This window comes from Nannobrachium achirus, assembly GCF_963921795.1.
Source record: "Nannobrachium achirus genome assembly, chromosome: 5".
Classification (NCBI taxonomy): domain Eukaryota; kingdom Metazoa; phylum Chordata; class Actinopteri; order Myctophiformes; family Myctophidae; genus Nannobrachium; species Nannobrachium achirus.
The window spans coordinates 7604356-7615349 of record NC_137814.1 but is presented as its reverse complement, the minus strand read 5'-3'; the positions used below and the strand labels follow the sequence as shown (position 1 = coordinate 7615349).

General features: G+C 45.2%; 1 pseudogene across 1 annotated transcript in view; it reads right to left on the bottom strand.

Moving 5' to 3' along the window:
• The window catches only part of LOC308284783 (protein unc-13 homolog A-like), a 155038-nt pseudogene that overhangs the window by 35380 nt on the left and 108664 nt on the right, over window positions 1-10994 (bottom strand). The window contains exons 17-21 of the transcript in view: window positions 10481-10555; window positions 9629-9848; window positions 5619-5846; window positions 4747-4888; window positions 2121-2290 (exon numbers count right to left, since the gene is read on the bottom strand). The product of the transcript in view is annotated as a protein unc-13 homolog A-like (transcript). The remainder of the gene's footprint in view (window positions 1-2120; window positions 2291-4746; window positions 4889-5618; window positions 5847-9628; window positions 9849-10480; window positions 10556-10994) is intronic.

Below are 10994 nucleotides of genomic sequence, written 5' to 3'. Positions count from 1 at the left end.
TGTAGTGATACGCGGAAGCGGGGATTGAACCCGGGACTCCCACTCGCCAGTCCAACGCACAACCAGTCGTGCTAATAGGGCTGAGCCCGATTAGCAGGGCTGTTGTCGCTGGTTCATGGCTGATACTAACTGTGGGGTGCTACACATGCTTACATTGGCACTTTGGCACATACAGTGGGCTACACATAGTGCTTTTGGACTGTATTTTATTCATAATAATGACACTTCTTTAGATGTGTCAATGTCAATATGTCAATGTATTGTTATTTTGACTCATATTTAGGCTCATTGTTTGTAATGTATTTACACAACATGTTGTCAACATGTGTATATACTATATAAGATAGATAGATTTATTATCCCAAGGGGGGAAATCAGTCTGTAGGCCTAATACTGAATAATAATGGATATAAAACCCTTTTTCCTCCCGTCTTTTTAAATTTAACTGTCCTATAGTAGCCTACAGTTTATTAACAGTAGTCGAACCGCTATTACTTATTCTGTAATTAAATTTGAATAAGCCATAACTTGACATGACTTGGCGCACTGACGCAGTATACACTCGTGCACTCGACATATTTGCTCATCAGTGCTCAAGTTGTGCTCAGAAGGTTGGAGTGTTTGCTCAGACCGAAAAAAAAATTAGAGGGAACATTGCTCACAACGCCTCGCGTTGCGAGGCGTTGTGAGCATGTAGATCGGCTATTTTCACAATTTCTGCCTCTAATATTTGACAATTTGGCCCATGTTTAATTTGTCATTTCAGAGTTATTAACAAAATCAATAACCAAAGACAATGCATAGCTATCTTTTCCAGGACCTTCCAGGACCCTTGATAAATTCCAAAACTTTTCCAGTACTGGAAAAACATTTTTCTAATTTCAAAATATTTCCAGGAATTTCATGACCGTGGGAACCCTGGACACTTAACCTGTCTGTCTGCCGGTCTGTCAGAGGAAGACAGACAGACAGACAGACAGACAGACAGACAGACAGACAGACACACCTGCTGGATTAAGTGGAATCCGTCTCATCTGAGAGAAACGCATAGTCCTCAGAGGTCCGTCAAATTCTTGCCTGATAGGAACTTAAAACTACTGTACTTAACAGTGGTATAAAGTAACGGTACATGTACTTAAGTACAAATCTTTAGTTATTTGTACTTTACTTGAGTATTTCCAATTTCTAATACGCTCATCGGTGGCAAAACTCGCACCGGAAGTTGGATGAAATACATGGCAGGGAATGGAGCCGGCTGGATCAGCTCAGGAACAAACACTATTTATGAATGATTGTGACCATTGTCATATAATCTGTTCAGGAATATATTATAAAAGAAGACATATCACAGGTATTTTTTACAATCACTTGCTTTTCGATGTGCACTAGTCTGTACATCATTTTATTAAGGCATCTAAACAGCAGCAGGGATCGTTTCTGTCTCAGAGCTATCGTGAGATTTGGTTTCCAGACAAGTTTTGTGGACAATCTAGTGATGCTAGCTAGTTCAGAAACGTACTTTGTGCTCTTTAGATACCTCTATAAAATTATACAGTGTACACACCAAAAAGCAACACAGCGGAAAAAGTGTGACATGTCTTCTTTTATTTTCCTGAGCAGAGAGTATTTTATAATGTTCAGAAATAGTGTTTGTTCATAAGCTGTTCCACTCGACTCTCATAGACTCAAATGTTATTTCACGGAACTTCCGGTGTGAGTTCGCCAGCCAGTGTGCGGTGAATCAGCCGGCTAGAATCGCGAGGTAGAGAAAATGCCGTCAGAGTGTCCCTTCCTTTCATTAACCTCCCTGAACTCACCCAGGTTGTACCAGATGTCCATCTCTCCCTGAACTCACCCAGGTTGTACCAGATGTCCATCTCCCCCTGAACTCACCCAGGTTGTACCAGATGTCCATCTCTCCCTGAACTCACCCAGGTTGTACCAGACGTCCATCTCCCCCTGAACTCACCCAGGTTGTACCAGACGTCCATCTCTCCTGAACTCACCCAGGTTGTACCAGACGTCCATCTCTCCCTGAACTCACCCAGGTTGTACCAGACGTCCATCTCCCCCTGAACTCACCCAGGTTGTACCAGACGTCCATCTCCCCCTGAACTCACCCAGGTTGTACCAGACGTCCATCTCCCCGCTGAGCGTGCGCACCTCGATGATGGTCTGGCCCAGGAAGTCGTCGCTCTCCCGCTTGAACTTCTGCTTGACGCGAGACTTGATGTCGTCGTCCTCGTCCCACACGCGCACCTTGATGCGGTCCGACGAGTTGTGGCACTCGCTTCGTGGACAGAGAGAGAGAGAGAGAGAAGAGTGTCTCCGTGGTGAAAGAGCATGTGGCACTTAGAGCTATTAGAGCAGTGGTTATCAACTTTTTCAGGCCGCGACCCCCAAAATAATCATATTTGAACTGGGGACCCCCCCAGTGGCCCCACTCTGCACAAGCACTGGCTTACATTGGCATTACATTTAGTTTCACTCGATCTATTCCATTGTGAAAATAGCAGATCTACATGCTCGTTGCGAGGCGTTGTGAGCATGTGCTATTTTCACAATTTCTGACTCTAATATTTGACAATTTTACCAATGTTTGACCAGAGGTACTAAAAAGGTCTTTAAAGTCCTTAAATCGTCACTTTAGATTAGAAAATGTGCAGATACCCTGTACTTCTACTGTATGTGGGTCAGTTTACTGTTGAGTGAGAACATTTCTATAAAGCGTTTCACCGCGGCCCTCCCCTCTGACCACTTAACACGCCTTTTGGTTGCCGCATTAAAGGAGTAGTTACTTTTTTCTATTGATTACTCATACCATAGATAATAATATTTTTTTGTATTTGTCGCATTCCTAAGACAAACATGTGATTATAGTAAATTCACCCCCATTGTTTCCGGATGAGGACCCAAATGCATGGCACTGGGTGGGGAAACCGTCAGGGTAAGTTTACTATAATACATTTTTTTTGTCTTAGGAATGCAACAAAAAATATTATTGAACTCAAGTCTCCAATAATCAATAGGGGGAAAAAAATCATTTTGGGTGTGAACTACTCCTTTAAGGCTGCTTATTTTAACCAATTTCAACCAGGCCTTGTCATTATAGGTTGATAATAACAAGCTCACGCTATCCTTTCAATACATTCTGACCAATTCTGACCAAGACTATCCAAAAATACATCTGGCAATGGGAGGAGCACACAGTAAAGAACCTACAGCCTCTTAAATCGAAAACAGATGACAAAATAAGCGTTTCAGTGCTCGACATGGAAGAAGAGATGATAAAATAATGATTCCATTATTACCCTGCAACAGCAACTTGCTTTCCTCTAAGAAGCACATTTTGCTTCAAAGTGCCCAGTTAATGAGCAGTGGAGTTTCGGGAGCACACTCAGGGAAATTAATGAAACCGCCCAGACACAATTTCTGAGGTGGCTGGAATGTATTTTTAGCCACATACTGTACGGCACCAAAATAGCAGCTCTGCAGAAACCTGTATTGCTCATTACGTGGAAATGAAAGGAAACACAAAACCAGTGCTCACCTACACACTACCATCACAGAGCACCTGTCTTCTATCTCAGTGGTCCTCAACCTGTGGGTATTGGGACCCCCAGGAGGGGTCCCCAAATTATTTTTGGAGGGTCCCCAGATGATTAACTTAACACAACTCGTGCCTCTTAATCTGAAGGTTGCTTGTTGCCTTGGTGCCGCGCCGTTTCCTCCGTCGGCCGCCGCTATTATTTTGAAGGGCTGGAAGGGGGTTGTTTTTGTTTTTTTGGATTATCACTTGACGGCAACGATTACGTCATCTAGTCACATGACAGTGTGGGTCCAGAAGGGAAACATGGCTGCGCCCATCCCGAGTCTAGAGTGTGCAGAGTGGAGACCCCTCTTTGTATACAAATGTCTTTTATGAGTTATTGAAGTTTCTTCATGGGCCTCTCAATGGATTTACTATGGAGGAGCTTCACTTCGCGTGCACGCCCGACGTGCGTTGTAAACAAATCGCGGACATTACCGATGCGGGCGGGACCGGAGCGACGTACAGTAAGTAATAATATCTTTACTGTATATACAGTAAGATTGACAGTCCTCACCGTCAACAGCGCCATGGTATTAACCCTTTCAATGACGGTGAGCGTCGTCAACAGCAGCAGAACAGTTAACGTGCAACATTGTTTTCTCACTCAACACTAAACAAACCAACATAAAGTTTAAGTGTATACAATTTAAGGACTTTTTAATACCTCTAAAATGACAAATTAAACATTGGCCAATTCACGATAGAACCGTGTTATAAAAATGTAATTCCTCAACTTTTAGTGCTTGTCAGGGTGGGGTGGGGGTGGGGGTGGGGTCCCCAGTTAAAATATGATTATTCCATGCGCGGGTCTGCCGCCTCGCCCGCCGCACCGATACGCCGCTGTCCTATTTCTAGGCGCTGCCGTGCTGTGAAAATTCGCCTCGCGGCAGCGCGCCGCATCCAGTTGGTGTTACCGTGCGGCACTTCACGCAAGTCAATACTGCGACGCTCCGCAGCGTCGCAGCCGCCCGTGTCCGGTGTGTGTTCCCCTTTAGTCTGGCCATTAGGCGAGACACAAACATAATCAATAGAATAATAGAACATAATCAGCAGTTGCTGCTCTAGTCAGGTCGTCAACCCACCATGGTGTGCCAAAGTGAATCCTTCATTTATACCCACCCCATCCAGAGGTTCATTGTGTGCTCAGTACTCACAAGTGGAAGTTCTCTTCCCACACTGGGTTCAGGTTGCCATAGATGGTCTTGGTTCTCTTCTTGGTCTTCCCCACCTGAACGGTGACGTACGGATCACTGGAGCCCGTCTTATCTTTAGCCTGCAGGCCCTGGGCGCACGCCACTGGCCAATGAGAGAGAGGCACATTATAACAGCACTGACCAATGAGAGAGAGGCACATTATAACAGCACTGACCAATGAGAGAGAGGCACATTATAACAGCACTGACCAATGAGAGAGAGGCACATTATAACAGCACTGACCAATGAGAGAGAGGCACATTATAACAGCACTGGCCAATGAGAGAGAGTCACATTATTACGCCACATGCTCTGTGGTGTGATGATTTAGACTGATCCAGAGTCAGCACAAAGTAAAGGCCTGTCCATACTGTCTCCGACCGCCAAACTTTTCGTCGGAGAGTTCCGACTTTCCAACGTGCAGCTTTCTGAACTCTTTCGGGCGAAAAGTTTTGTGGTCGGACACAGTATGGACACTGGCCTTGAGGCAGCACTGTGGCCGCAGGCTCTCAGAATGAAACCAAGTGTCGGCCTGTAATGCAACATTGTTTAGACAAAATTGTGCAACAAAATCATAAATAATGTTTTGAAAAGTAAAGTATCAGTTCTGGATAAGCGATATTATCGTTTATCGTGATAAAGAAAAACACTCATTTAATCACTGTCATGCACTGGGATCAATTCACCTTTTATTTGCCAAGCTGCATATCTGGTACCACCCTCTATAACTGGTAAAAGGTACTTAATAATATACATACTTGATACAGTCTTCACTCTCTCAAATGTCTTTGCAAAAAAATAGCTGATCTACAAGCTCCCATCCCTCGCTCACCGGTGATGCTGATCTTGGCCGACCACTTGGAGGTGCCGTCCAGCACGCTCTGCTTGATCTGCTTCATCTGCGTGGCGTGCGTGGCCTTGGGCAGGGCGAACACCTCCTGGATCAGCTCGAAGATCTCCGGCTTGTTCCTCTCCCGGATCTTCATACGGTCCTTCAGCACCATGATGATGTTCTGCGTGCGGTCCTCCGCACCGTGCTTGGAGCTCTTCTCCGCTGCTCCTGTGGACGGAGAGAGGAGAGGAGAGAGAGGAGAGAGGAGAGGAGAGAAGGACAACAACAAAGTAGACATTTAGCAGACTCTCTTTATCCTGAGAAGGGACGTGCAGAGAATGTTAGAGAGGCAGGGGCTGAAATTTCGAAAAGGGCCTTTTGGTGAAAATATCGAAAATAGCAGACCTCCAAGCCCCCAACGGGTCGCAGCACGACACGTTGAGGTCGGCTATTTTCGGTACTTGATACCACACTGAACTAAGCATAATAAAATTATTTCACCATAGAAAAAACTGCATTCATGGTCTGGAGAGGACACTTTTTACAGACAGATAAAAGGGCAGGGGCTCAAGCCCCCTTTGATGCTTGATGTGTGCACGTGCCTGATCCTGAGTGACTCTCTATAAGCACTAAAAGCATACATAGAATGCATAGAAACAGTTGTAGTGCCTCGGTAATCTAGGATCACAGGTTCAAAAAGGAACCAAGCATCAGTCTCTAAGCAATATACTATAAAAAAACAAAACATAAAAAACTTTTATCAGTACACCTACATTGAAACTAAAGGATACTAGGTAAACAATAAACCAAGCAGCAGTCTAAATACCATGCTATCTTAATGATATGTTTAACATGAGAACAACAGAAAAATGACCACGGTATGCATGCATGGTCGTCATATCTAGGTCAGAAATGCACGTGAATTATTGTTGCAAGTGATAATTAGAGCCGAGTCTGAGAGAGTTATGTATTCTGCGATCACACTCTGGCAGTTACAGATTAGCCTGATTCTCAGACTGAGGCGTGAGAAGTCCACTCAGTGGAGTGGAGTGGTCTGGAACGAAACTAAACGTGGCATTATCTGTCGCTTAAGTCGCTGTTTAATGTGTTGCATGACACGTTTGTGTCAAGTGTGCATCCGACAAGCAAGGGAAATATGAAGGAAAAAATATGAAGGCTTATTGGTTTAAAAGAAATCCCTGTTCCATTTAAACGTTTAATCTCTCACACACACACATTTTCACGTCCCCTCTGTTCTCCCACCCGCCCCTCTCTGACTCCCTCTCTTTATTCCCCTTGGCTGAGAGAATAATTTGTGTTTTCCCCCGTCCGTTACAAGCAGGAATTGTGTGAAGAAGAGTGAAGGTGAGTGGAAATGATTAAAACAACACCTGTTGGTTTAGTAGCCGCTGAGTGTGATGCTGAAGCCTTAGTAGCCGCTGAGTGTGATGCTGAAGCCCGGCTCAGTTTGATTTTGGAGCTTTGTAGCGAGCATAAAAAGCTACAAGTGCTTCCATTGAAAATGAATGGCCTTGTAGTTTTGTAGCTGCTGGGAGTGTGAACGAGATCCAGGTTTTAGCCAATAGACCAAGGTTCTCTGTTTTCACTAGTTTAAATAATTTTTAAAATGATACATGCAAAACGAACGGTTTTGGACATACAAGATTTTCACCCGACAACGACGATATCTGAACTGTCACTGGAGTAGCGTGAACTCCACCGTCGTCCCCTGCAATGTTGTGGCACTCTGCTTGGTACCCTAGACACGATTTGGCCCTTGGGGAAAACTAATTGGGGAACCCTGCAATAGACCCTATTCACGGCCACGCACGAGCACTCATCAAATTTCTCAGCAACTTCCTGGTGCTGACGTCAGCTTTGAAGGGTAAATTAATACAGAAATTGCTGGACTTAAAGCCAACAAATCATTATTTCGAACGGTAAAGTAAATTATAACGCTTTGTGCCTTTTACTATCTTGTGTTCTTGACCATGCTAGCCGTATTTTATACTGTACTATTCGGAAATTGCATTAAATTTGCGATTTCTGTGTTAACTCTATGGGCTTTTAGTAGGGTTTTCCCCTTCAACCGTGACGTCAGCACCAGGAAGTTGCATAACGTGAATTCGGTCAATACGTTCTCATAAAAGGCCCAGCAGGTGTCACTATTTCCCCCCTGCTGGCTGCAGAACAATTACTGAGAGATTTGACCGGACTTTACATCTGATTTTATCACCATAGTAAATCATTGTCAAAAATACTTGATGCTTTCAGTCGCTAGTTTAAAATCTTCTTTCTATTAACAATATGTGTGTTTTTGTAAATTATGGTCCCATTAAATAGCCGATCTACAAGCTCACAACGCGTCACTCTATACTTTTTGTGAAACGCTTAAAACACATCGAAAGTTGAAATATATATGGAGATGCGATATTTCTGCCCCTACACGCAGCGATGGAATCCTTCTCGTAAGATAGAAAGCCAAGACAGTGGAGAATAATAAATAAATAGCATTGATTGAACTGTGAATCAGCGCAGGGGGATTGGATAAAAAGCCTCTCCTTTAGAGAGTGAATTAGTGAAGGGGCCGTGCGGGAGCGAAGCCCCTGAGTTTAAGATGAGAGAGAGAGAGAGAGAGAGAGAGAGAGAGAGAGAGAGAGAGAGAGAGAGAGAGAGAGAGAGAGGGGAGAGTGAGGCATGCTGGGGGATGACAGACCATTACTCAGGAGATAAATTGGAAACGAAGAAGTGAAGGGGGGGGGGGGCAAGAGTAATGGGATGTCAATGGAGCTGGGGGGATACAGGGATACAGGCTGAGCCGGCAGCTGAAATGGCTTTGTGAAAGAGAGTGTGTGTGTGTGTGTGTGTGTGTGTGTGTGTGTGTGTGTGTGTGTGTGTGTGCGCGTGTGCGTGTGTGTGTGTGTGTGTGCGTGCGTGCTTGCGTGTGTGTGTGCGTTGAGGGGAGTACACATACATTCATAGGCCTATACTGTACTAGTTTCAACTGTGTGTGTGTATACAGGGGTGTCGCACCAAATTCTGGGCCCTGGGTACAAGGATTCACTGCGGCCCCCCCATGAATGTTCTTCATAAGGGGAGAGGGTTGAAAAATAGCAGATCTACACTTGGTGCTGCGCTGTGAGCTTGTAGATCTGCTATTTTTCAATAGCTAAAGTATAAAACAATTAAGGCCCCTCCACCTTGGGCCCTAGTAACTCAGTCCCACTTTCCCCCCCCTTAGTTGTGACGCCCCCATATAATGCCTTTCACAACGGCACATTTTGCAAACTTGTTCCTTATCACTGCTCATCGACTACCCTGTCCCCGTTTGCCCGGGTAGAGAGTTAGAGAGGCATCTCCAGGCTTTCTGTACAAGTTTTTTTCTTTTGCTTTCCCGAGTTGGCAGTTTTTTTGCTCTTCCTACTTCCTACTTCCGGTTTCGGCATGATCGCGATCGGGAAATGCTCGTTTGACTCCCAGAACAGCTCTATCTTTCAAACATGGCAGCCATGTTTGTTTACATTTGAAGAAAGCACTATCCACAACTTTCCAACATCCCATCGTGCATTGTGCAGAAGGCGAGCGGCATTTCCGCAACGTGAGCTTGTATGTCTGCTGTTAACCGGAAGTGTCCTGCAGATAATGTTACAGTAAAGTCTTGCGGAAACAGGTGGATAGGGTTAGGTTCTTTTGAATGCCTGAACCAATTTCCAAGCGGATTCTTTTGTTTGAAAGCTGTGAATGGCGTGTACACGCGGTGCATGATCCGTGCATGACCCGTGCACCATCGTGCACATTAAAAGGTAAGAAAATGGTACCATGTAAAATTAAAGTCGCTTTTTAATTCTGGCAACAAGTGTGTTAACTGCTGTGCCGCCTCTGGGCGACCTCATACCCTCTTTGGGATAATAAAGGTATCTTTCTGTCTAGTGTTTTACACCTGTAAACCTGTGATGTGACCACACAGTTTGTTCTGATTGTGATTGTGATTGATGAAAGCGGGTCCTTACTCTGCAGGCAGTCGGCGTTGAGCAGGTCCTGGCACTTGTCGTGGCACTTGACGCCGCACTCGGAGCAGCGCATGCCCTGGCGGGCGATGCCCCACAGCAGGCCCTCGCACTCGTAGCAGTAGGTGGGCGTGGTGGCCGTCCACACCTCGAAGTTGTGCGGCGTGGTGGAGGAGATGGGGTAGATGAGAGCCTGCAGGGTCTTCTTGTACACGTGACTCTTCTAAAGAATCCAGAGAGAGAGAGAGAGAGAGAGAGAGAGAGAGAGAGGGGGTCGGTTTCACACTAGTCTCGCATAGCCAGACAACTATTCCACAATCTCCGAATGCTATATAGAGTCTGGAACGGCAGCTCCCAAACGGCGAGTATCGGAACTTACTGCTGCACTGAACTGTTGTCCCATTGGAAACATAACAGAAACACAATAGCTCAGACAAAGTCATTCGAGCGGCCTATTCTTGTTTTGGGTGGTTTAAGAAAACGTTTGAAAACATCATGGAGGTAACGCCCCCAGAAATATTGAAAGGAGACATAACGCTTCCAGTAGGACATGTTATTGCTACTGCACCAAGGGAGCGGTTGCGTCACATCCGCTTTATCTCGCCCTCATCGTTTCTATTTCCGTTTGCCAGACTGTATGCCGGGAGCATTTGCCCAAATCGCGGAGGCAACAGTCTGGCCTCGCGAGACTAGTTTCACACCAACGCAACCAGTGTCCGTTTCCTCATAAGACTGCGCCTGCATAAGATGTTCGTCCACTACCTTTTTTCCACTGGCGAAAACTACATAAACTCTTCAATCAATCAATCAATCAATCAATCAATCAATCAATCAATCAGTAAAAGCAGAACCCACCAGCTCCTCGTTGCCCAGGGTGGTGGAGGCCATGGCTGAGGTGATGCCAGCCTTGCGGGAGTTCTGCACCAGAGACTGGAGGAGAGGAGGACAAGACACCGTTAAACACTTCATTCTTTAGGGTGCGTTCGGCCAATACCAACCAGTGCGTGAGTGAGCTCCCGGTGCGCATAACCGAACGCACCCGTAGTAAAACAGTAGTACATTTGGTGTGAACTCTTAATAGCCGATCTACAAGCTCCCGAGCTTGTAGATCGGCTATTGTCTTTCAAAAATGTTCTATACTGTAGGAGTATAGATGTTATACAGTGTATGTCAGTACTCACCATGATGCCTGAAGCCTGATGCAGCCACGAGGCAGACATGAAACATACAGAAAGGCAGAAGAAAAGAAAAAAAAGTTAAGTGAAAAGAGCAGTAAATGTGTTGCATGTCCATATAAGCGTTTTTTAAGAATGTTTTGGTGCATGTTATACCAGAATGTTTTGGTGCATGTTATACCAGAATGTTTTGG